Below are 21654 nucleotides of genomic sequence, written 5' to 3' on the forward strand. Positions count from 1 at the left end.
CTGGAAGGAAAGTGTATTTCATAAAGGACTTGTATCCACACTATATCAATGACACCCAAAAGCCAATAATAAGATGTACAACCCAATTTTAAAATAATAGGCCAAAAATCTGAACAGACACATGACCAATAGAAGACACAACATTGACAATAAAGAATAAAGCACTTGAGAAAATGTTCAACATCCTTAGTCGTTTGGAAAATGCAGGTGAAAAACAATGCGATGCTATTACATAACTGCCAGGATGGCTACACAAAAAAGTGTTAAACCAAGTGTTGAAGAGGATGTGGGGAAACGGAAACTCTCATTGCTGGTGGGATACAGAATGTTACAGCCACTTTGAAAATCAGTGTAGCATGCTCTTATAAAGTTAAATGTACAGCCACTGTTTAACACAGCAGTTCTACTCTAGGTGTATGCAAAGCCTTGTACACAAATGTTCATAGCAACTTTTTTTAATAATAGTCAAACCTGGAAACAGGTAACTGCCTTTCAGTTGGGAAATAATGAACAGATCGTGGTATATTTACACAATGGCAAATGACACAACAATAAAAAGGAATGGACTACTGATACACATGACACTATGAATGATGTTGAAAACTGCTGTGTGTTATGAAGAAGAAAAACGCAACACAATGACTGCATACTGTATGATTTCATTTTATGTGAAGTTCTAGAAAACCCAAAATATAGTGGCAGAAAGCAGATGGGTGGTTGCCTGTGGCCGGTGGTAAGAAAGGGGAAATTTTGGAGGGTGATGGAAATGTTCTCTATCTTGATAATGCTAGTGTTTATATGACTGCATACATTTTTCAAAAGTAACTGAACTACACACTTAAAATAAGAAGATGTTATTGCATGCAAGTTATACAACAATATAGCTGATTACAAAAGGAAGAATATATAATAAAATGAAAATAAACTGATAAAATAGTTCTAACAAGTTGGTACATAATCTTTCCATTGTTTTCAATAGGTACTGAATATATTGCCTTATAAGCTTTTTCATGTAATGACACACAGTGAACATCTTTCTATGTCAATAAAGTCTTCCTATACTGTCATTATAAAGGACCGCATAATAGTTCAATATGTTTGTAAAAATCATTTACCAAATTATTGTTGAATATTCAAGTAATTTTCTGTTTTTTAATGTTACAAGTTATGTTTTAGTTTCAAATATTCTAACATTAGCACAATAACTTTTGGCTAGAATTGGCTTATCATTCCACAAGCTTGATAAAAACTACAAAAAATTTTTCAGAGGACTGGTAAAAGTCCTGTTTTGATCATGACATGACTCATAGATTTCAAAGTGATTCAAATGAGATTACAGAGAACTATGCCTGCCAATAGAAGAGATATTTTTGGGGGCAGCTAAATTTTTACCTACTTCTGTGGCCAACCGAGTAGAAGTGGTATCTTCAAGCTATGATTATGAATGCAAACCCGACAGAGGTTTATACACAAACATTGCACCAAGAACCATTCTTTTGGTTTTGATATGGTACTATGGTACACAGGACCTCTCTACTATCTTTGCAACTTCCTGTGAATCTATACCAATACAGAAAGTAAAAAATAGGCAAAGAATAAGAAATATAAAAATTGCCAACAGGTATATGAAAAAATTGCTAATCATTAGACAGATGCAAATTAAAACTACAATAAGAAGTACATCACACCTGTTAGAATGGCTATTATCAAAAAGACAAAAGATAAGTCTTGGTGAGGATGTGGAGAAAAGGGAACCCTTGAATGTTATAGGTGGAAATTAGTATAACCATTATGAAAAACTGTATAAAGTTTCCTTAGAAAAACAAAAATAGAAATACCATATGATCCAGCAATCCCACATCTGGCCATATATTCAAAGGGATTGAAATCAATATCTTGAAGAGATGGCTGCACTGTCATGTTCATTGCAGCACTATTCACAATAGCCAAGATAAAGAATTAGCCTGTGTCCCTCAACAGATGAATGGATAGAGAAAAGGTGGTATATATGCATAATGGAATACTATCTAGCCTTAAAAAAGAAAGAAAGTCCATCACATGCAACAATATGGATAAGCCTGCAGGACATATGCTAAGTAAAATAAGCCAGTCACAGAAAGACAAATATTTCATAATCTCACTTATATGCGGAGTCCAAAACAGTCAAACTCAGAAGCAGAGAACAGAGTGATGTTTACCTGGGGCTGGGGTGGGAGTTGAGGAGATGTTGGTCAAAGGGGTCAAGTTTCAATTAGAGAAGAGGGATCAGTTTTTGAGATCTACTGCACAGTATGGTGACCCTAGTTAATAATAATGTATTGTATATTTCAAAATTCCTAATAGGGTAAATTTCAAATGTTCTCACCACAAAAATAAGTATATGAGGTGATAGATATGTTAATCAGCTTGATGTAGTCATTCCACATTGGGTACATATATCATAACATCCATTGTACTCCATAAATATACACAATTATAGTTTGTCATTAAAATTAAATAACAAATTTAAAAAGTAGTCAATAATTCAAAAATGTATAAAAGAAAAATAGATAAACAATTATTAAGAAAAAATCTAAGCATTCTATGTTCAGTTCAGATCTCTGGAAACTCTACTCAAGAGTTCTTACTTTCACTGAAATTTGTTACATATTAAATGAGTTCTGTTCAAGTGAAAGCACTTATTGATCATTTTGTTTCAAGATGTTCAACTTATTCAAATGGTGATGTTCAGATATGTGCCTGTCTTTGTTTTCAGATTGGGACTCAATAGCCTGTTGCATGGAACAGCTTGTCTCCTCTCATCTGATTCTCACGATAATCCCAAGAGGCAAGTAACATGCTTATCACCACGTTGCAGATGGGGAAATTATTCACTTAAGAAAAAAATTCTACACCATTCTAATTTCTATAGAAATCTGGGATGTATTCAGGCCATTTTCAGTCAAATTCCATTCAAAGCACATATTATCTTTTAGGGAATGAATTCAAACAATTTCAGTTCTTGTGGCTCAAAGAAAGGGTTTATTTTGGCTTTGTGTGATCCTGACATCTCTGCAGTGGTGTTTACTACATGCTACATTACACATACTTAAAACAACACTGCAATTAGCTGGATGCTGCTCTTCTTCCCAAGACAAAGGTCAATTTTGAACTTGCCGTAAAGCAGAAAGTTAGGTGGCTTCAGATCATTCTGTTCAGCAAATTCCAGGAAGCATGGACTTTCCAGCTGCCAGACAGAGATAAATTGGAAAGTTGCACATAATCCTATAATTCAGTTGACTTCTCAGAGACAGAAATGGAAAAATTTGAATAGCCAGCCCCAAGATTCTGAGGCTCTGGCTGCCGGATCCCAAATCCTCGGCTGCTCTTTGCTCCTGGCACATGAGAGAAAGTAGTGACCACGCAAACGACGCTCCCACAAGACATCAACATTGTCTGTGGGAACTGGAGGCAAGACCCCATTTTCCCCAAGAGATTCAGTATCTACTCACGTCATATGTTTTCTTTATAAGATAAATCATAGCTCACGATCACACTAGAGGGTATCTTTATCTTGTATATTTATGGATTGTTTACATGGCAAATCTGGAGAAGCCTAGGGTAGGTGGCTTAATGCATTTGCTACATCCACTTTTTTAGAAAAACAGAGACAGCTAATGTTCACAACAGAGAAGAGCTACACACAAAAAACATTTTAATTCTTCAGTTTACAAGTGTTCTCATTGAGGTCTTTTCCTTTGATAAGGGGAATTAGCATTTACATGTTAGCTGAGCCTCACTTCTGGTATAAAAACAAGATTTTGGTAATTCAAATTACGTTTTTATTTATTAAAGACAGAGTTTTACTTAAACAAATGAAAACATAGCAGTCAAATATGACAGATTTTCTAGCTTTATATTACCACTGTAAACATTAATTTTCAATGCAAGTTGTGTTTGGCAAACACAAGGGAAAAGTATTCCAACAAAGCTGTGGAATAATTAAACCTGCATGTGGACTCTCTTGTGAACTCAACTTCAATTGCAGCTTCACATACAATAAGCCAACACAACATTCCCTCTCATAGGTTTGAAGTTTATGGTTCAAAGACACCAAATGCAGCTAGACTGAAAATGAAACAGAATCTGCTCTGGAAAAAATAATATTCTCCTGGGATAATCATTAACGCTGCAGAGAAAGCCAGGTCAGATGAAATATTCCCATTCTAGGCAGTCTATGGTAAGTTAGATGGAAACCAGACAGCCTGATTTGTGGCTAAGAACCTGTTTTCATTCTGCAGAAGACTTGGAGCATCCTTACCTAGAAGCTATAAAACATTTTAGCCTGTCAAAATATCATTAACAAAATTCCCAGTACTCCAAGGCATCTTTTGGCATGTAAGGGTTCATGATTGGCTACAAGAAACATTGGCGATGACTGTTGCCTGCTCTTAAAATTCTTGTAAGGGTTAGTAGTGGTGGAGCTACAAATAAAGCTTTTCCAAGTGAATAGACTTGAACTTCACTGACTACATTTAATTTATTTCCACTCCATGTACTCATGGTTAGAACATGGAATCTTCAAGGAGTATTTGTGCTTCATCTTTCCATGCCATCCCAGCTGTAATGGTGATAATTCACGTAGGTGCAACACAGTGAATAACGGCGTGGTAAGGCACAACACATAAGCTGTGTTTAGATTTCAGTGATGAAGGGATCAGTGTGTAATGCATAATACACGCATTTTATCTACACAAATATACATCTGTATTACTAGCATATTTCATGACTTCTACTTTCTTTTCAAAATTAAATAGTAAAAATAAAAGTGAACTGAAGTATTACAAGGTTCAGATAGTGTGTCATTCATATTGCCAAATGTGTTAGGCTCCACCCAGCTACATCTTCTCTCCCCTTCACGGTGGCCTTGGGACAGCTTCCTGGCCTTAGCTCCATCTCTTCCTGGACACTCATGATTTGCCATCCATTTTTCTCTCCTCCAAATCTATGTCGTATTTGTTTTGTTTACTCTTTACTACTTTTCTGAACTTCTACTCTCAAAATAGAGAAACACAGTTCAATCTGAGAACTCCTCAGGATTCATGTGAGAATTTTATTTCCTAGAAAGTAGGTCTTCCATTGTAACACCTGGTCTCTTTAGGAAATCAGATCATTTTTTTCTCAATATTTTAAGCTACGAAATACAGCAAAATATTTTAAAAATATGGTTGGTCTTTCTTTGTAATGAACACGAAGACCTGCACATTTGAAACCCCATGTTTTTCCTGTTCCACACCATGACCGTGAGTGGTAGCATCAGGTTCTCCTCAATTCATTCTCAAAAGGCTACTGTGTCCCACTCTATTGACCTGGCTCTTGTCAACATCATCACTGGCCTCCACCAGTTACTTCTCTGTCCTTGGCTGTTATTCAAACTCTCAGCAGGGTTCAAAACAGTTGGTCGCACTGTCCTTTTATATTTTCTCCCACTTCAAATACTTTCTTCTCAACTTCTTAATTCCAGAATCCTTTGGGTTTCCTGCAGCCTATCTGGCTCTGCCTGCTCTGCTTCCTTTGCTAGACCCTGCTCCTCTACCAGAACTTAAACACTAGCACGCACCAGGGGCGTGCCACTGGCTCTCTGTCCACCCTATCCACACTGTCTCTTCAGGTGTTTTCACACAGTGGTGGTTACCTCTGTGCCAGTCTTAGCCAAGTCTATGTCTCTGTTGAGTCTTAGACTCCTGTACCTGATGGCCTATCTGGCTTGCCCCTTGGGTGTCTAGCAGATACCTCAGATGTTGCCTGTTCTAAGGAGAACTCTCAGCTCCTCCACGCTGGCTCCTCTTCCTGCCCTACCCTGGTATTCTTGGCACCACTGTCCACCAAACTGCTTAAGTCAAAACATGGGCATTATCCTTGATTTGGCTTCCACCCTGCCCTAGGTTTAATCTGTCAGCAAATTCTAGAGCCTCTGAACAGACCCTGTCCATCTACTTTCCTCAGTTCCAACCCTGCTAGCCTGGACCACAGGCTGGTAGATAGGATACTTATTTCCTACCTTCTGCAATGCCAAGTGACCTCGTGACAGGACAACACAGACATCTCAGCAACTTCATTTTTTTGTCTGTTATGCAATTCAAGTAACACCCTCAGTCAGCATCTGCTGTCCATCTGTCTCTCCACACCATGAGTGACTTGCCATCATCCTGACCCCCAGGGCTCCAGACACACACATCCCCAGGTTTCCTTCTTGTTCTTTATGGCTGTGTTGCTGTTGCCCACCCTGCTCCTAGCAGTTTGTAACAACTGGCTGCTGCCATTCCGGAACCCTGCAGTCCCAACTGATACCAGGACCCCCGTTCTGTGGCTGCATTTCCCACTGCTAGCCTCAGCTTCCAGGGGTCAGCACCCCACACTTCTCAGTTACACCAGTGTCCGCTCCTCAGGAAACTCCTCAATGGCCTTATCGGGGGCACGTTCTCCAGGGTCTCCCAGCAGAGTGTATCAGCATCACATGAGAAACCCACTCTCTGAGCCTCCTGACCCTCCCTCAACATCTGGCCCAGGCAGTTCCACTGCCCCTGTTCATTTGCTGTGGACACACTGTGTCCTGGGGGCCATCCCAGCAACCCACAAGGACCAGTTCTCGCCAGGTTGCTTAATCCTAAGCCTGCCACTGTGTTTTCAAGGCTTCCAAAGCATTTAAAAGCCAACTAAGTCCACAATCATTAAAATTATTTTAATGATTAGTTGCCCTTAAACCATCCAACTATCGGGGCTATCACACAGCCCAATGGTTCACATGTTACAACTCCTTCCATTCGAATTCTCCACAGATAAGTTCTCAGTCATTCTGAAGCCAGTGCATGACACTTACTAGCAATGTGGGCCTCATTGCCATCAGATCTGGCTTCAGACCACATCCTAAGGTCCTAACTATCTCAGTCTGGACTCCCCTCAAAATCAGAACCCAAGGCAAAGACTTGTGTCCACGCAGTTTCCTGGAAAGTTATTCCAGAGAGCAGGAATGAAAGACCAGAGGAAGTGAAATGGAAAAGAGGAAAACTGACACAGGAAGGCATTAACTGTTGGTCACCACGACCTTCTGGGAGCGTATAAAACACTTCTCAGAATTATCTGCGAACAGGCTGACAATTAGAAGCAGTCTCTGTCAACCCACTCCCAGCAGTTGAGAAGTGTGTCATGGAGCATAGACGCCCTGCCATTTCTGTCTGTGCTCTCAGGCGTGCAGGGCAGGCTTCAGAGGAGCCTAAGGCAGGAAGTGTGGGCCAAGTGTGAGGTAAGGTACTGTCAGCACAGACTCAACCCAAGGGCCCAGGAGACAGTCCACTGCCTCTGTAAGGTGACACTGAGGGCATGAGTTCTGCACAAGAAATTTGACATGAACAAAGCCCACACACCAAGTGTGGAAAGGACACTGATACCCCCCACTTCAGAAAATTGCTTGAATTCTCTGGCCCTCTCTCAGTTTTTTCATCTGTATTTTGGGAAGACTGGGCTATACTCATGGCTGCCAACCTATTTGCAAACAGAATTACTTAGGGAATTCCTAAAGTCATGTATACCTGTGCCTCTGAAATTCTGATTCAGAAGGTCCTGATTACAGCCTAAGAAGCCAGATTTTGTAAGCCTCCCCAGGTGATCCGAGTGTAGTCAGTTATTGGACATAATTCTAGGGTCCCTTTTTAGTCTGGAATTTGGTGAAGTATTTAGCCCACTGGATAAATAACATGGGAATTTAAAGAGAAATATAACATGCCATTCCTTAACTAACAGACCTTATAGTGAGCTTGTTTAGATAAGATTCATGCTTAAGAAACACTAAGTTTATAGCATAAGACAATATCCAACCAGATATTGCAATTCACACAACTCTCATGTGTAGACTTTTTCCCAGCAGTAATCAAATCATTCTTCTCATTATTCTTTGTTACTCAATTTAATAAACACTTTAAACACTTTTAAACACATTTAATCTATTAGATATGTATTGTTAGATATTGATCTGTTATTTTGAGGCATAAAAAGGTGAATAAGACATTTTCTTCATCCTGAAGGAGTGTATGACACACGTACAAGGAAAAAATTGAGGAAAATGAGATGAAGGTCTGCAGGTATTGAGAGGTGGAAGCAAATCAATAATGCAAGATATTGGGTCCAGTTTATTAAGTTCTCCACCTATGTTCAACAACCTCGGATAGAATGGAGGAAAGCAGATCTTGGGAAGGTGAACGTGGAAGACAGACAAGACAGTGAAGTGTTCTCAGGGTCCCCAGGGACATCGTGAGACTGAATTGAAGAACAGGTGAAGATGGGGCAGGGGTAGGGTAGTTAGTCATGATGTGGGGAGGTGAGCAGAGGTTCCAGATCCTCTGGAAGGTGTATTTCAACAAGGCTATGGGTGGGTATGAGCAAGTGTGTAAGCGTGAATGCACAGCAGTTTCAAACCATGACAGGGCCCGAAGAATGCTGCAGGCTGCAGATGATGCAGCTCCTGTGGGGTGGAAGCAATCCTATGCATGTGGACCCCTCAGGTCCGACTGGAAAAGGAGTAAACGATTGTTCGACCAAAGCCTAAGCTTTAGGAGGAAGAGCCTTGCCTTCCTCATCCTACCTTATTATCATTAAAATGAGCTGCTGGTTAAGAATTTGAAAGCCAAGAATATTCTCTGATACTTGTCAGAACTTAGTGGTTTCTAAATTTGTAGCAGCGTAAGCACCAAATGCACCTCATTCATTTGCTTGACTAAACTGAAATTCTCAGCAAACCAGGCTTCCCACCTCTCACTCCTGACAACCCTTGGGGTACTGCCACTGCAGTAACTTGGGCTGGAAAACCTTCAGAAAACTGTCTGTCTTCACTCCACCCCTGCACAGCCCTCTCTTCCTCCAAAGATCTGCGGTTTGGGACAGGCTAGTACAGAATTTGGTTCTGGGCAGGTACACTTGGCTTCCATTTCAAAGCACCCAAGTCAACCTGGCAACCTGAAGGACCTAGAAAAGCTTCTGCTAATCAGTTGTTGGTCAGCAGCCCTGATTCTTGTGGACAGCAGGGACCATGGGCTCTCCTGGGAAGCAGCGGTCTTTGGAACTGTGGGGACCACAAAAGCTCTCCCTGTGCCGGCACCACGGCCCTCCCACTTCATCACTGCCGTCTAACTGCCCTCAAACTGTCACTCCTTTTCCTGAATCATTAGTTTTCTTGGAAAAAAATAATCAGACCCATAAGGAGGAGGAGAGTATGAAGGAAAAAATAAAACCAAAATGAGCAAAATTCTTCCAGTCAATGGGGGTGGGGAAAGAAGACTCATCAGCAGCCCCTCAAAAATAACATGATTATCTTTTATTCCTTTTTACTTTTGGAGTTCTGTTGTAAATACTTACAGTACATATAAAAGCAGTTTAAAAACATTTCCATAGTGCCACAACTACTTACTGGGGATAATGTGGGTATAATCTTGCCTGCAGGCAAGAGAGAGATTATTACACCTATTTTCAAGCTTTCTGTGACTCTCAAAAATAGATGTTGAGATAGGTTTTTGAATGCTTCTGGAAATGTTAAAATCATTATGTGATTATTCAAAATATAGTTTGCCATGTGATCAAAAGCTAATAAACTCTTCTATGTTTATTTTGTTTTAAGGCATAATCGGCACAAATGCATTGTTCCAGTGGCTTAACATTGTATGTAAATGGTATAAACAGAAATTGTGGAAACGTGTGTTTTCACTTGATTCAAACAGAGAAAGAGTTCCAAATACGAAAATGAACTAAATAGAAAATGAGATTGGATTGCTGCCTGAAATTTGTAAATTTAAAAAACGAATCCTCTAAAGTAAATTACTTAGGGACCTTCATATTTACCAAATCTTCTGCATAATAAACTTAGAATTAAATTTAGCCCTCCTACATGCAAATGTAATACAAAGAAAAGCATCAATAAGAGGAATAAACCATGCAAAATATCTCAGATGAATAAGACTCATGGCCAGGTAGGGTGGCGAACACCTATGACCCCAATGCTTTGGGAAAGCAAAGCAGGAGGATCGCTTGAGCTCAGGAGTTTGAGAACAGCCTGGGCTGCATAGTGAGACCCTGTCTCCACAAGAAGTAAAACAAAAAAAACAAACAAAAAAATTAGTTCCGTGGTGACGCACACCTGTAGTCCCAGCTACTTGGGAGGCTGAGGTGGGAGGATTGCTTGAGCCTAAGAGTTCAAAGCTGCACTGAGCTGTGATTGAGCCACTGCACTCCAGTCTGAGTGAGGGAGCGAGACCTTGTCTCAAAAAGTAAAAGAAAAGATTGATAGTTACAGACTACAGCTTGCCTCAAGGCTGTTTGATTTGTCCTCCTAGAAATCTATCAAGTTTTCTTTATTCAAACCACTCTCTGAGGTGGGGAAAAGCTCCAAATACTGTGTTTTAAGGAGTTGTGCCACCAAAACACCACATAGGAAAGCCAAAAAGGATCTTTCCAAAAGGTCCCTGAGACTTACGAATATGACTCCTGAGGAAAGACAGAATTGTTTGCAGATAAAGTGATCACTGTGTTAAAAACTGGCAGATGATGTGAAAAGGGGGGGAAAGAGATCAATGAACTGGGAGCGTCTGGAGTGGAAACAGGAGAGAGCCAGGGAGTCTTCAAAGGGAGTTGCTGGCTGGGTCTGTTGTAACTAAACCAATCTGGTTCAACTTTTATGTGACTAAGTTTTGAATTATTTTTTAGTTTCCACAGACCCCCAAGTTGAAGGTCACATAACTTGAGCGTGCCCAGATGAACCCAGTGTGCAACATGGGCGTAACCTCAGTGGTTGGGCTGAGGAGCGGGGACTGAATTAAGAAGTGGACACGACATGGCGGGATCCAGGATCCAATCAGATCGAACCCTGGCATAACCCATGGCAGGATCCAGTCAGACCACACTTCCTAGCACCACCTCATTGCAAGACCCAACCAGATGATGCCTCACTACCCCTTGACCATAAAACCTGCCCCAACCCCTGACTCAGGAGACACACTTGAGCCCAACTCCTGTGTCCTTGCTCGGCTGCTTGGTAAAAACCCTTCTTGCTGCAAAAATCCAGTGCTTCAGTATTTGGCTTTCCATTACATGTGGGCAAATGGAACCCGTTTGGTAACACTGTGAACTCAGGGACTTGAATCAAATGAACTATCAGCCTGGTGAGGTTGGTTTTGAAGAACTGGACAGAGCGTTTCTATTCTGACTTATACTAATTAATTATGTTATGTATATTTTTATTTTGTCCAGTTTCTAGTAACAATAATTTGAAAAAAACAGTTACAAGAACAATTTACTGAGTATTTACACTGTACTTTATATAAATTTCTTATTTATTCTCTGAACAATCTTAGTAACTCAGTTTATACATGAGAAAACCAAAGGCTGAGAGAGGTGGGGTAAGTTCCCAGAATCATATGGCGCACTTAATAATGGAACCGAGATTTGAACTCAAAGACCACACAATTATGTGTGATACTATGGCAAACTGATGATTTTTTTTTCTTTTCTTTTTTCATTTTATTTTATTCTATTATTATTATACTTTAAGTTTTAGGGTACATGTACACAATGTGCAGGTTAGTTACATATGTATACATGTGCCATGCTGGTGTGCTGCACCCATTAACTCATCATTTAGCATTAGGCATATCTCCTAATGCTATTCCCTCCCCCCTCCCCCCACCCCACAACAGTCCCCAGAGTGTGATGTTTCCCTTCCTGTGTCCATGTGTTCTCATTGTTCAATTCCCACCTATGAGTGAGAACATGCGGTGTTTGGTTTTTCGTCCTTGCGATAGTTTACTGAGAATGATGATTTCCAATTTCATCCATGTCCCTACAAAGGACGTGAACTCATCATTTTTTATGGCTGCATAGTATTCCATGGTGTATATGTGCCACATTTTCTTAATCCAGCCTATCATTGTTGGACATTTGGGTTGGTTCCAAGTCTTTGCTATTGTGAATAGTGCCGCAATAATCATACGTGTGCATGTGTCTTTATAGCAGCATGATTTGTAGTCCTTTGGGTATATACCCAGTAATGGGATGGCTGGGTCAAATGGTATTTCTAGTTTGAGATCCCTGAGGAATTGCCACACTGACTTCCACAATGGTTGAACTAGTTTACAGTCCCACCAACAGTATAAAAGTGTTCCTATTTCTCCACATCCTCTCCAGCACCTGTTGTTTCCTGACTTTTTAATGATTGCCATTCTAACTGGTGTGAGATGGTATCTCATTGTGGTTTTGATTTGCATTTCTCTGATGGCCAGGCAAACTGATGATTTCAATTCAAAGTTTATACAATAGTGAGTGCCATTTATACCTATTTTGGTTCTGAATTTGATCTGATTCAAGTCTCTAGCAATTTATTTTGAATTTCTATATTCAGGTATAAATGTTGTACTCACATACTCAAAACAAAAACATAGTCATTTACATTTTGATATCTGCCTACACCCTTGTATTTGTGCAAAACATCAAGAATTCAATTTTTAAAAATAAAGAAAATCCCAGGAGAAAAGGAATCAATTTTCATAGAAATTTGAATAATGCCAGATTCATTCCATGAATACAATAAAAATGGAAAGTTGTTGATGAAAGAGATCTGTCCTTTCTTAGTCTGCATTCCCAATTGTTGGACACTGCTGTGATACCATTAGCTACTTAGGCTGACAGCACGTTACTCTCAGTTCACACCTCTCGTAGCTTTACTAATTGAGTCATGGCATTATTATGACACTGTGAAGAATCACCTTGGGAAAAAATATAGGACAATTTTATCTGTAAAATGGTTTCTGAAGCATCCTCAAATCCTCGGCATATGTTTTTGGCAGATTGATTATTTCCGGAGTAGGCTTTCACAGCCACAAAAACAGAGCACCATTGCAGCAACCCGAATTCGGCCTCTCCCTTCCTGCTAGGGTCAGGCAGATTAAATCACTACATTTATATATATATATTATATATATATATATATTTATATTTATATATATTATATATAATATATATATCTCACTATGTTTATACATATATTTATATAATATATAGAAGCAGCTTTGAGACATAATTTACATATTATACAATTTACCAATGTAAAGTGTACAATCCAATGGCTCTTAGTACGTTCACAGAGTTGAAACCACTACATTTTTGCCTGCCGTCCCTCAACCTATAATTTTTCCCCTTGAAAAAATAAACAGTTTTATTTGTGATACTGCTTCCAAAAAATCCAGGGCCTTGGAGAGAATTTATCCAAAGTTGAAGAGGTCTCTGTTACTGGTGAGTCTTCTCTCTCATTCTCCACAGGAGTCCATTGCCAACTCAAATTCTTGCATGGGGTTGGATCCCGTGAGTCTGTCTGGATCTGCAGATTTGTTTCATTCTTACTAAAGGGAACGTAAACATCGGATATGAAATTGAGAAATCTATTCTGCATTGAATGTGTCATCCATTTAATAGCAAAATGCACCAAATGTTTCTGATTCAACTATTTGGGGAAACCCCCAATTCATGTCTGATTGAATTTCAATATGATGGAGTGCAATGGCCCACTCATCAGCTGCCAATGAATGGTTGGTTTATGTTTGTGGAGGCTTCATCATCTAAAAATTACTGCTAGAATTCTTAATAAAAAACTTCAGTATGCCTAGAAATTACTAAGACAAACATATAAATTGAAGGTGGGAAATGTTTGACATTCTGGGAAAATTCCAAGTATCAGTAGCTCTCAATTTTTAAATATTATGCTAGCAAATCCTCCTGGTTTGTTTATTTATTTATATGTTTTTGAGGATATAAGGTATCGTACACATAAGAGATATACTAGAAAATGAACAGTATCCCCTTTTAGTCCAATAGGAAAGATAGGTTGCATAAAAGTTACCACATTTTTTTGTAATTTGGTAATTTGGCTCCAATTTCCTTGTGGTGGGGGAAGCCCAATACAGCCCATCTTTCTCACTGGTTACAACTAAAAACTCTGGACAAATCTGGAAAAAAAGATTACCACCTGAGGATTCTGAAAAATAAAATGGAAAGATTTTGAAGGTGAGTCAACTTGGAGAGGATGTACATAAAGAGGGTTTTCTCTTTTTCTTTTTCCCCGACAGCAGCAGTCTCCAGTCATGGGGCTGGTGGCTAAAAGTCCAATAGGAACCTAATATTTCTGGGCAGAAGACTGTGAAAAGGGGCTATACTGTTTAGTTTTATGTATTAATTTGACTGGGCCATAGGGTGTCCAGATGCTTCGTTAGAAGTCATTTCTGGGTGTGTCTGTGGGGATGTTTGTGGAGAAGATGAACATGTGAGTTGGTCAACTGAATAAATCAGATTGCCCTCTCTTATAGTGGTGGGCCTTGTCCAATCCGTGGAAGACTTGAACAGAACAAAGGGCTGAGGAAGGGCTGAGGAAGGGGGAGTTTAGTCTCTGCTTGACTGTCTTCAAGCTGTAGGTCAGTGTTTTTACCTAAGTGAATCCATTAGTAGGAATAATGGAGAGAATACAGTTTCTCAAAGTGAAGTGTTCAATATTTTTCAGAGACATACAAAGACCATGTTGTTTTCTACTGACATATTCAGGAAAATACAACAACTAGCAGCATCAATAATAGAATTGAATGAATTGCCTCATCTGCCACCATTCATAAAAAAAAGAAATATGATTCAAATGAAAACAGAATTATATAGTAATTTATTTATTTACTTTAAAAAATTACTGTATGTCAACAATGGGTCCACCATTGTCTTCAGCTCTAGGGAAACAGAAGCACACAAAATAGACCCTGCCTTGGGGAACTTACACTCTAGAAGAGGAGGCAGATAACCAATAGATAAATGTATTTTTAAAATATCAGGTAGTGACACTCCTCTGAAGAAAAGTAAAGCAGGTTGAGGAGACAGTGAGAGTGCAGTAAAAGACCTCTCTGAAGAGGTGGTATTTGGGAAGTGACTTTAATAAAGTAAAGGTATGAGTCATGGAAATACACAAGAGAAGTGTTTAGAAGTCGGAGAGGTAACAAGTGCAAAGCCCCCAGGCAAATAGCATGTTGAGGCATCAGAAATGAACACAATGGGACTTGAGCTTGGCAAACAGGAAAAATGGTACAGGATTGAGAGGCAGCCAGGGACAGATAATGACCTTACAGGACTTGTGATTTTCCTCCAGGCTAGTGGGAATCTTGTGGTATATTTTGAGCAGGGAGTTAATTTGATTTATATTTTAAAAGGATTACTGTTGTCACTGTGTGAAGATGGTGTATAGAATGAGAGGAAATGGTAAAACTAGTTAGGAAGATGCTATAGTAATCAAGGTGAACAGGAAATAGAGAGTGAGAGATTATCAAAATCAGATTATATTTCAAAAGCAGAGCTGTTAGGAATTGCTTATAGATTGGATGTGGAATGTAACAGAAAGAAAAGTCAAATATGATCAAAGTTGCTGGCTTGAACAACAGGGGAAATGGTGGTACCATTTAGTGACATGGAAAAAGACTAGGTAAGGAGCAGATCAATGGGACCAAGCAGGAGCCAAAAGTTTCTTCATAGACATTGGGTCTAAGAGGTCTATGAGAGTTTAAGTGAAGAAGTCAGCTGGGCATATGGATAGAACAATATCAACAAAGTTATCCCTAAGGCCCATGCCAACATTTAGAGTCCATTAAAAAGTTATGAAAATGTACCGAGGAATTACACCAGAAAGAAATTTTTCTTATTGAAAACACAATATGGTTCTGAGTTTAAAACTGAAAGCAAAAGTTTACCGAATTTATCTCTCACAATGCCTAACAAAATGGGTTGGGGGTGGGGGGGATAAAAATTCCAAGAACAACTATTAAGACAAAACAACAAAAATAAAATTCCAAAACTAGGAATAACAAAAGAAATAGAATATAATCACTTCACCACCATTCTCCAAAATTATTTTGATAAAGTCACAAAATCCTGAGATTTGTCACTTATACCTCAAATACAGGAATAAATAAATCCAGAAATAGCTTTATCTTGTTATTCTCTCGTTAAAAATTTTTAAAAAAACTGTTGTTGGAGAGAAAAATATAAAGTTAAGAAACTGAATAATGGGACTAACAATTTAATAAAAATAAGGCTTCAGGTCTATATTCTAAATTGAGGAAACATGCTGAAGTCCAAGGCTATCTCTCCATGGGATAGTATTTTTCATCTATCTAGATTGAATAAACTCTGGCATAGGAAGAAAAGGCAGAGCCCAGTTATTCTAATATTAACTGCAACTACTTCACTAAGCCTCTCTCAATCATACACTTTTATACAACCACGTAATACACTTTTATTCCCTCAGGCTACAAAAATATGGAAAAAATACAAAGTGACTACTCCTCACTCAGAGAGGAAAGTCACTCACAGAGGAAAAACCTGGTGATAGATACAATAGAAAGAGATATTACTCACACTTTATCAGGAGAAATAACGTGTCTGGAGAGAGGCACCCAAACATGTGTAGGATGAGAAGACACAGCAGAAAAATCATGTAAACATATAGCAGAAGAAAAAGGAAGTGAAGGAGGAGGATAAGGAAAAGACAAAGAAAGAGGAGGATGAAGAGAAAGAGGAAGAAGGAAGAGGGTAACAGGAAGCCAGAGGAGAGGGAGAAAAAGGAAGAGAAGACAAGGTGGAGAAAGAGGAGAGAGAGAAGAAAAAAAGGAGTAGGAGAGAGATGGCATAAAAACACAAAGTTCGAGTGAAATAAAATGTAACTCAATAAACAGAAGAAAATTCTCTTTATTGTAGAATAACTTAACAAAAACATAATATCCATGAACAAGTGATCAATGGTAAGATGGTAAAATAACTGAGTAAGATGAAGTTTGAGTCCTAAGAGACACATCAAGGTTTAAAACAACACCAATATGAAACTAATAAGTAAGTTAGAAACAGAAAAGAACACAATAGAGACTGCTGAAAATCTAATTATTGACCAAAATAAAAATTTTGACATAATCACAGTGACTACTTTTGAAAAGAGAAGATCAAATCAAAAAGAAGAAAGAGAGAGAGAGAAAGAAAGAAAGAAAAGAAAGAGAGAAAGATGAAGAAAGACAAGCGTGGTCCAAGATAAAAATAATTGGCATCCCTAAAGTAGAAAAATCAGTGAAGGAAAGAGGGAAGATGTTTATAATATAGAATTTTCCCAAAATGAATAATTTAATCTATAATTTTAAAAAGTATATGCCCTTTGAGGGATAGTTGATACAGAATGCTCAACACCAAAATACATGCTGTTCAAGTTATTGAACTTCAATGACAGAAAATATTTCATGTATATCTAGAGTAACAGTACAAACCATTGACAAGGTGCTAAATAAGACATGACAGAGACTTCCCAAGTGAGACATTCAATCAAAAGACAAGAAAGCAACATGCTGAGAAAAGACAATGTGGCCCAAGACTATTATACCCAATTAAGATGTCAAGATGTAGTTCAAGAATAATGGTTACCAGATGAAATTGTCATAAAGATATTCAGGAATATAGCCCTCATGAGCCTCCTTAAAAAAATCCAGCCAATTAAAAGGTGTATCAGAATAAAACTCAGGAAAGGAGAAGCTGCAGTGAAAGGACTCGTGGTGACTTCTGAATCTATCTACAGAACTAACCAATAGTGAACCATGACATAAATTATAGCTGCAGAGGAGAATTTTAATGTGCTAAATCTATGATGCATAAAGTCATTAATAAGTATTTGGAGGTAGGTGGAGAGGAGGAGATGGAAAGAAATGAGAGTACTGATGTTGTTCTCTTCCAAAGCAGGAAGTTAATAGAGACTGCCAAAAATTGAAATTTTTATTGTTATTTATTATTTTTGAATAGTTTTTATTTTAAAAATCACACCTATAATATGATTCTATGTGATAAAATTATTTCTATCTTTCCATAAATATGTGTATAGGAAGATATCTAAAATAATGTTCCCCAGTGTTAACTGTGGTAATTTTTGTGTGGCAGAATTTGGTGGGACTCTTTATTTGCATATTTTTTCCATCATTTTAATTCTTCATAATAAGCATGACTTTTGTACAAATGTAATAAGACAAGGGAGGAGGAGAAATAGAGAGAGGTCAGTTAACAGATATAAAATTACAGCTAGATGAGGGCTCTAGCTTCTACAGCTCTGTAGGGTGATTATGGTTAACAGTACTTTATTGTACATTTCAAACAGCTAGAAGAGAGGGTTTTGAATGTTCCCAACACAAAGAACCAATACATGTTTGAGGTAATAGATGTACTAATTACACCAGACATAGTGGCTGACATCCATAATCCCAACACTTTGGGAGACTGATCTGGGAGCATTGCTTGAGTTCAGGAGTTTAAGACCAGCCTGGGCAACATAGTAAGATTGTATCTCCAGATAAAAAATACACTAATTACCTTGATTTGATTCTTACACATGGTATACATATATCAAAAGAGCACACTGTACCCCACAAATATGTACAATTATTATATGTTGATTAAAATAATGAATAAAACAAAATAAGATAATTTTTGAGAAAAAACAAATAAATATGATATGATTAATTCTAGGTGGTCATAATATGAAAGATTGTTATTTTCTTCATTGTACTTTTTATATTTTTAATTTTACTATTTTAATTTTAAAACAGAAAAATATTTTATGCTATATTTTTCATAATTCAATCCAACCTAAATGACTCTTTTCATGGTTTCACTTCACCTTCCAATTCACAGACTACATACCAGAATAATGGACAGGATAAGTGGGAGTTTGAATTAGTCCAAGCTTTCCTCTTCAAGTTACATGCCCTAGTGTCAGCATCAGCACAGAGGAGGTGATACTCTTTTCTGTGTACAAATGTGCCCTCTGCTCAGCAAGGCTGTAAGCCCAGATTGCTGTCTATCTGAGAAAGTACCTTTTTCTAATTCACACAAAGTTTCCACATAGGGTAATTATGATCTTCATTTGCTTAATCAGATTCTGAAAAGAACAAATTCAGATTTTATTAGGACAAAGCAGAACATGTTTTAAGGGAAAATAATAAAATTTTGGAATTGAGAAAAATTACCCCAGAAATAACTACAAAATGTTATTTCAATACTTCTTTTTTTTTTTTTTTTTTTTTGAGGTGGAGTCTTGCTCTATCACCCAGGCTGAAGTGCAGTGATACAATCTCAGCTGACTGCAACCTCCACCTCCCAGGTTCAAGTGATTCTCCTGCCTCAGCCTCCTGAGTAGCTGGGACTACAGGTGCGTGCCACCATGCCTGGCTAATTTTTTGTATTTTTAGTAGAGACGGGGTTTCACCATGTTAGCCAGGATGGTCTTGATCTCCTGACCTCGTGATCCTCCTGCCTTGGCCACCCAAAGTGCTGGGATTACAGGTGTGAGCCACCCTGCCTGGCTATTTCAATACTTTTATAATTGCGAGAATTTTACAATGTCTTTGGTTGATGTCTTCTGTTTAACAGACTGAGTTGTGTTATTCGCCCAAATGAGGAGTCTGAAGGGACTGTATCTTTTGGAAAACAAAGATTAAGAATGTATTTTATGAAACACTAGAACTAACTACATTGTTATACTATAGAATTATCTGAACACCAAAAACAGGAATAATTTCACGGTGTCTGTTAAGGCACCCATGTATGATGGAAGCCTGGTTTCTTTTAATAAGCACTCAGAGTGATCAAACAGGGCAACTTCCCATTTTTAAGTTCTAAGAGGGCTTATTTATTTATTTATTTATTTTTTGGTAGAGTCTAGGTTTTTCCATACAAGATCATGCTGTCTGCAAACAGGGACAATTTGATTTCCTCCTTTCTAATTTGGATGACATTTACTTCTTTCTCCTGCCTAATTACTTTGGCTAGGCCTTCCTGTATTACATTAAATGAGAGTGGTGAGAATGGATGTTCTTGTTTTGTTTCAGTTCTTAGAGAAAAAACTTTCAGCTGTTGCATGTTCAGTAAGATGTTAGCTGTGGGTTTGTCATGTATGGCCTTTATTACTTGAGGTAATTTCCTTCTATATTTAATTTATTAAGAGGTTTTTTAAATTGTGAAAAGCTTTTTATCAAAAGCTTTTTCTGCATCTATTGAGATGATCACATGATTTTTGTCCTTCATTCTACAGATGTGATGTGACATTTATTGATTTGCATGTTTTGAACCATCCTTGTATTCTTGGGATAAATTCAACTTGATCATGGGGATGTCTTGTTTTTGATATATTGTTTGATTCAATTAGCTGGTATTTTGTTGAGTGTTTTTTGTGTCTGTGTTCACTAGGGATATTGGCCTGTAGTTTTATTTTTTTGTTGTGTTCTTATCTGGTTTTGGTATCAGGGTTGGTTATGCTGGTCTCACAGAATGAGTTAGAAAGAATTTCCTCTGCTTCGATTTTTTTAAGTAGTTTGAGAATAGTTATTATAAATTCTTCTTTAAAGGTTCAGCAGAATTCAGTGGTGAAGCCATCTGGTCCTGGACTTTGCTTTATTGGAAGACATTTTACTACTGATTCAATCTCATTACTTGTTATTGGTCTTTTCAGGATTTTTAGTTACTTCTTGGTTCAATCTTGGTAGGTTGTATGCATCTAGGAATTTATCCATTTCCTGTAGGTTTTTAAATTTTTGGCCTATAGTTGTTCCTAGTAGTTTCTAATAATCCTTTGTATTTCTATGATATCCCTTGTAAAATCTTTTTGCATTTCTGATTTTATTTATTTGGGTTTCTTTCTTTTATTGAGACAGTTTCACTCTTGTTGCCCAGGCTGGAGTGCAATGGAACTCTCAGCTCACTGCAACCTCTGCCTCCCAGGTTCAAGCAATTCTCCTGCCTCAGCCTCCTGAGTAGCTGGGATTACAGGTGCCTACCACTATGCCCAGCTAATTTTTTTGTATTTTTAGTAGAGACAGGGTTTCGCCATGTTGGCCAAGCTGGTCTCGAACTCCTGACCTTGGGTGATCCACCCGCCTTGGCCTCCCAAAGTGCTGGGATTACAGACATGAGCCACCACACCCAGCCTTGGGTTTTTTTCTTAGTTTAGCTAATGGTTTGTTGATTTTATTTATCTTTTTGAAGCACAAGCTTATTGTTTCATTGATCATTTATGTTTCTTGTCTCAATTTCGTTTATTTCTGCTTTGATCTTTATTATATCTTTCCTTCTACTAATTTTAGCCTTGGTTTGTTCTTGCTTTTCTAGTTCCTTGAGATGCACTGTTAGGTTGTTTATTTAAAATCTTTCTATTTCTGATGTAGGCAAGTTTATAGCACTTACTGTGTATTAGTCTGTTTTCATGCTGTGGATAAAGACATACCCGAGACTGGTAATTTATAAAGAAAAAGGAGGTTTAATGGACTCACAGCTCCACATGGCTGAGAAGGCCTCACAATCACAGCAGAAGGTAAAAGACAGGTCTTAAATGGCGGCAGGCAAGAGAGAGAATGAGAACCAAGTGAAAGGGGTTTCCCCTTATAAAACCATCAGATCTCATGAGACTTATTCACTACCACGAGAACAGTATGGGGGAAACTGCCCCCATGATTCAATTACCTCCCACCAGGTCCCTCACACATGTGGGAATTATGGGAGCCAAAATTTGAGATGAGATATGAGTGGGGATACAGC

The 21654-nt window shown here is 38.2% G+C and overlaps 1 long non-coding RNA gene across 1 annotated transcript in view; it reads right to left on the reverse strand.

The window, feature by feature from the left end:
- Window positions 1-5018: 5018 nt before the first annotated feature.
- Window positions 5019-21654, reverse strand: part of LOC134730732 (uncharacterized) — a 49587-nt gene continuing 32951 nt past the window's right edge. Inside the window, exon 2 of the long non-coding RNA XR_010112688.1 lies at window positions 5019-13415. This is a non-coding gene — a long non-coding RNA (uncharacterized LOC134730732). The remainder of the gene's footprint in view (window positions 13416-21654) is intronic.

The sequence above is a fragment of the Pan paniscus genome, chromosome 6 (genome assembly GCF_029289425.2).
Source record: "Pan paniscus chromosome 6, NHGRI_mPanPan1-v2.0_pri, whole genome shotgun sequence".
NCBI lineage: Eukaryota > Metazoa > Chordata > Mammalia > Primates > Hominidae > Pan > Pan paniscus.